The sequence below is a fragment of the Pseudopodoces humilis genome, chromosome 2, assembly GCF_049639895.1.
Source record: "Pseudopodoces humilis isolate 2021_Gansu_Grassland_sample_001 chromosome 2, ASM4963989v1, whole genome shotgun sequence".
In the NCBI taxonomy this organism is placed as follows: Eukaryota; Metazoa; Chordata; class Aves; order Passeriformes; family Paridae; genus Pseudopodoces; species Pseudopodoces humilis.
The window spans coordinates 81,097,679-81,104,050 of NC_142201.1; positions in this window are offsets into that span (position 1 = coordinate 81,097,679).

Below are 6,372 nucleotides of genomic sequence, written 5' to 3' on the forward strand. Positions count from 1 at the left end.
ATTATTGAATGACATTGGGGTTGTTCTGTAAATTACTTTGTGACCCAGGAATTCAGCAGGTTACCGCTATAACTCAGGCTCTCACAGTTGATTGCACTCACCTCCTGCTGCCCCGACATTTATTAGTCTCGTTTGCCTAGCAAGCACTGGCCTCATCTGTGTGCTCACACAGATACGTGTTCCGTGGAGGGGAGCCCACTGTCCTCCCCTTAGACCAAAGGAATGGGGCTCACATCACCAGAGCCTGCCTCAGCCAAGGAGCTGAGGGCAGCCGGTGGATCTGTGAGAGGCTTGGAGGAACACCAAGGGACATTAGACACTGCGAAAAGTTGGGTTGTTTCATATCAGACTGATGCAGGTGTGCAGGTGTGGAAGCAGAGCTCTGGGGAGCCAGTCCTGGAAATAGTGACACACGGAGCTGTGCCGGCCATCACTCCTGATGACTCCTAAGCATCTGCCCAGATATACTGGATCACTTCCTAGGGAATGCTGAGCAGCCCTGGAGCACTGCTCAAGATTTGGACAGAGATAACCACATTAAAATGTTTATAATTCCTTCTGAAGGAAAACAGTCAAGACATGACTGGTCTTATTCTGGTCCAAATTCCCTACTTAAGAAATGGTTATATTACATTGGTGATCCCAATAGCTCTCAGACTCATTTGACCCTATAAACCACCCTCCAAAAGAAATCCTTTACCCTTTTTATGGAGGCAGCCCACACTGCTCCTCTTCCTCATCCCGGTTGCTTGGATGGTGATTGACTGTTAAACCTGTCTCACAGTCTCTATCAGAAATGACTGGGCCCTGCTTTCATTGCAACATGGAGGCTGTGAGGACTGAACATGACTTGTAAAGCTCAGAGCAGCCAAAGCTTTTCCTCCCTTGTCTGGGCAGTTGATCAGATCTCAGCTGAGAATCCATGACAGAATTGATGTAGGGATGCAGACAGCAAGAAGGTGCTCAGCCTTCAGGGTGCTGCAACAGTTTTAGAGAAAAAGTGTTTTCAAAACTAGTCTGAGCATATCTTCTACAAAAAAGACAATGAAGAAGCTATGTTGTTCTCAGATTTCAAGTTCTTTGGAATGTCTTAGCCTTGTAGATAACACCAAGTTAGAGGGAAGAACTGAAGGAAGGGTGGCCATTCATACATGTGCTGAAAGGAGACAAGAATTTCATGGCATTCACTGAGAGCAAGTACAAAATCCTGTCCCTTGGGGAAGGAAGGACTCATTGCAGTGGTGCAGAATTGCTTTTCCCTCCTTCAGAATATTCAGTTTAATACAATCTGGGACTGGTTTTTAGATGGTGCTCTAAGTTCTTGAATACTCTCTCCACAACAGAGAACCCAGCACCAAGTCCACAGTAAAGGCAGGTAGATGAGATATACAAGTATAGCTGAGTGTCTGTGTTCATGAGGAAGACACACTGATGTTGAGGTACCTCTTTTTCCTGTGTTGCTCTACACTGGGTGGTGAGAGGAGATTGTGTTTCATTCCAACTGAGAAACGTAATAGCCAGTATCCTTTTCCTCCTGATGTGCTGTTTTGAGGATGCTCAGAAAACAAATTAGAAAATGCAACCTGTTTGTCTCTGCTGTAAAGCCAAATCCATCTTCTAAAGAGTCCCACAGCCACTACTTGCTTTGTTAAATGCTTCAGCAACTTCTGGGGTTCTACCTGTCTTGTTAACTGCTCCGGAGATGTGTCTAAGATCTGTGCTTTCAGATGGACATGGGGAAACCAAAGAATCACAAGCACCAGCCTGTGAACAGCAGAGAAGCTGAACACGACCAGGCTGGTGCCAGACAAGGTCCAGCTGTGGCTGCATCCCATAACACCACCCTTTAGTGCTGTCCTCCCTTCCTGGCACAGGCACCACCCTGCAAAAACTTGTCAGAAGGTGCAAACCTTTCCAAGGGGTTGATATGGAAAACTGGACCTTTGGGTCTAAAGCCCTGGACCTGCAGGGGTAGGGCTGCTCACCCAAAGCACAAAACCAGACAGGGTCTTGTCATCCAAGTAACTGCAGGCGACTTCACCATGCACTCAGAAAGGAGAACACATTCCTGTATTCCATGCTGCAGGGAGTGTGGTTTTGCAGGACAGCAAAAAGGAGGACTCTCTATTCAGGTGGCAGTCAAAGGGAGCAGAGAGTGCTCAGCCGCCTGCCGGAATTGGCCCTGTATTGGTTACACCCCCAGCTATTTGAGGTAAAACTTGGCCTCTCAAAGCTCTCTGCCTCTCTCCTGCGCCTTTGTATTCTCTAGAAGGTGAAGCGTAAGGGTATAAAAAGCTGCAAACAAGTTCCTACCTCTGGAGACCAGGCATTTACTCTAAGAAAGAAAGACCAATTGCTTCCCAGAGCATTGTCCACCCACATTAGAGAAAGGATTAAGCAGATACATTCAGCTATTCTAACAGATTTTCTTTAAACCTTGAATACGCCTCTCACACTTGGTAAGATAATCACATTAGTTTTGTCATTAAAAGATCCCTTTTATAGAAAGTACCTAAACCGCTTAAACCACCCAGAGAGGTCGCATACATTAGAAAACAACAAGACAAACGGAAGGGATTTGCTATTCCCGGTCTCAGTGTTTCACTGCCCCTACTTTCTAAACTGGGGGATGGAACCAAAAGATTTTTCAAATCACCAGCAGAGGGAAAAGCCCCGGACACCTGGGCAGCCCCCACCCACCCTGGGAAGCCCAGGCTCCCCACCCAGGAAACACTTGGGTACAGCACAGAGGACTTTGGAGAGAACACTGTTACACGTGGAGATGACCAGAGGTTACACCCAAAGCACCCCTCAGCTGGTTTTCCTCGGTTGAGCTGATCACTTGCCTTGCAGAGCACAGCTGTGAGGTGCTCAGTGCTGAAAGAGCACATCCTCACCGCTCCCTGGTGTGGGTGTTGAGGGCATTGCTGTCTCTGCATCACACCCCAGGACCACGGGATCCCCACAGGGGGTGCAGCAAGGGCAAAGCAGGTCCCCACCTCAGCAGGGCCCAGGGTAGGAATGCAATCAGCTGTCAGCAATCTAACTCTGCTGTAAAGCAACTTCTTCATCGGGCTTGTATTACTGAAAATGATAGAGACCGACACTGCCTTAAAGCATGTGGATCAAATGGTTTCAGATTTGCTAGTAAAATAAAATTGGGCTGGGGGGTAAACTACGGCTTATGTTCCTGCAGCTGGAGGCAGTGCTGGGAAATCAAGGAATCCAAACAGTATAGGAGCACAAGTCTACTCAGACCAGTGGAAGCTCCAATGCCCAGCATCTTTCAATGATAAAATATAATTTTTTAACAACAGAAGGGGGAAATTAAAAAGTACTTAAGCACTGCTAATTTACAGATATCTTCAGTTCATATTTTTGTCACTGCCTCACTGCACATTTTCTGCTAACCTGCACTGCTAAAACAAACCATTTTAGGTTTTTTGACAGGGACAGTCTTTAAAAAAGACAGATTTATAGTCTTATTTGTAAGACCAAGGCTTTGGTTCAAAAACAGAAATTAGATGATTTTAAAAAAAACCCAAAACCTAGAGGCTACAGTAGAAACATCCAGTAAGATGCCAGTTAAGGCATAACAATCATGTTCTGAATCAACAGGGGATAGCTAAAGATAGAGGCTTGGAGTATACAATCCCCTGTATTCTTTCATCCCAGGTTTAGTGGTCTCATAGTGTCCTCCTGACTGCCAGAAAGGCACAATGACTCCAACATTAGTCCTGCAAGGAGCTAAAATATCCAAGTGTCTATGTGCTGTCTTTAACCTACATAAAGCTCTTTAGGTCACTCATTATTCCTTAGAGATTCAATTCACAACAGCTAAATACCCCCTTTTAAGAGCAGAGGTAGAAAAAGAAATCCCTTTATTTGAAGCATAATGACATTTTTTGTATCATCCTTGGTGGGCAGACATCATGGGAGACAAAACTTCTCACTTTTCCTGTGAGTTAGAATCCATGCTCCAGGAGGCAGTTTCATTTCTATCACTCTTTTCATCACTCTTTTGATGATGAAATATTTGATCACCTTCAAAATTAAAATTATCCTACAAATTGAAAAAATGAGACCAAACAAAATGCAGAACTTATTTAGCTCCTTCCCAAGAGTCTGCAGCCATAGCTATGCCCTATTAACTATTTGATTAAAACCTCCCCTCGCCAGGTCAGGGGACGTTACAGATCTGTCCTCACAACCTTCCTCAGTACAGACATGGGGGAAAAGAGTGTTTGCCTGAGAAAACTTTCAAAAGGAAAATGGACTTTTCCCATTATAGGCAGCTTGACTGCATTCAGTGTGGTCACCTACAGAGAACAACCAGCTCATATACCTGCTCTGCACCACAGCCAAAGCTCTGAAGTGAGAAACTCCCAAAGGAGTGCAGACTCACCATCTGTCATCCTGACTGCCATGTGTGTGACTCAAGTATTCCTGTAACCAGCTCTCCCCTCACTCCTCAAGAGTCAGGTACAAACTAGACAATGTCACTTGCAGAACTTGGAATCTGACAAAGGATAAAAATTGATGTCCCTGCAAAACAAAATCCAGTTCCAGAAATTCAACATTATTTTAATGCATTTTTATTGATGCAAACTGCAGGCTCACCAATAAGATTCATGCTTTGGGGAAAATACTAACTCTTTTTCTCTCTGCATTTTCCCCAGTGAGTAGGAAACATACAGTCTTCAATTCCTGTAATTTCTAACACAAGACAAGGACCCACATAAGCCTGAGATGAAGTATGGCCCATCACCATATGCCTGAAAAGACAAATCAACCATTTGTTATGGCCCAACTCATTCTCTCCTGTATGAAACACACAGGAGAGCCAACATTTAGATGAGGTAGCCAAACCACAAGACAGTCCCTCTGTAACATTCACAGATGTGTACATGGATCATAAGATGAAGTCTGAATGTTTGAGATAAATAAGACCTAAAGTTTTGACTACTCAGCTTGACGAGAAAAAAAGTAAAATCAAAAATACCATAAAAACAAGTCACATAATTCATAAGCTGGTCCAACCAATAAGAACCTGATCCAAAGTACAGTTGAATCAGTCTCACAGAAAGAAACTGTATGGAATAGTAAGATTATTAACATCCCCCCTCCCCCAAATAAACAAAAAACACAAACAAAATTCCTCTGAAAATATTTTTTAAGTGTCTTTTCACAAAACTTAAAGTTGAGAAATTGCATGTTACCCTAAATGTTGCTGAAGGTAACTTTTTTTTTGCTAATGAAACGAATGAAAAGAGAAAGAAGAATGAAATTGCTGCTTGAAATTAAAAAGTGTTTTCCATACAACAAAGCAGCAGCTGTTTCCTGAGACAGTAAGTTCACTAGCAAGGGAGAGAGAGGAGACACAAGCTGACTAATAATATAGAGTAGCTGTTAATTTCGGCTGTTCACATCTTGATGTAAATGCTTATCCCAAAATTTTCACTTGGAGTAGCACCCTGAGCAATCAGTGGGCTAATCAGAGCAATTGCACCAGGATCTTGCTTGCTCAATTAAATAATTTTTGATCCCCAAATTTATATTAACTCTTACAGGTTTCATTCCATGCCCTGCAGTAAACCAGGACATTGCCACACATCAATTAATGTGTAAGAAGACACGACTGTATTCCTAAAAACTTTGCTGTAACACAATTGATTAAAAAACAATAGATTTTACTGATTTCAAAAGAATAAAGGACATGTTATAAAGTCCATGAGTGAGAGTCTAGAGTGTATTTACAGCAAAAACTGGAACTATTGGAAAACAGAAACACCAACAGTTTTCAGTCAACAGGTTTCAGGCAAATCCTACACCCTTTAACCCTGTAGTTCTTACCTGGCCTTGTTCTCTGGAGTATCTAAGAAATTACCTTGCTCAAAAGTATAAGATGTTCAGACTGCAGAGTCTGAACATAAATGCCATGTTTAACACTAGATGAGGAAAAAGACAATCTGTTGGAAAGAAGATACACAGGAGTGTTTGAAAAGATAAAAATTCAGTGTTGGGTTCTCTTTGTTCCCAGAGGACAGGAGGAGACTGGAAACAGAAAAGACCACCTGGGATCTTAGGAAAATACTCAACTATCAGGCATATCATCAAAGCTGGGAGAACTTTTCAACAGAGATGGAATTTTAAGAGTCTGGGGACATGAAGGCTTGCCTGAGTCATTCTAAAATTGAGTTGTCCTTTAAACTGCAAAGAATCCTTTCTGAAGAAGGACTGCAGTGTGAATGAAGTCAAAGCTGGAAAACAAGGGGACTGCCCCAGCCATTTATTAATGTCAAATATGCTGTCTCATGAATCAGGGCAGTTTGTCTGGTTTGGAAGCCTTACAGAAAAAACCCAGTGCACCTG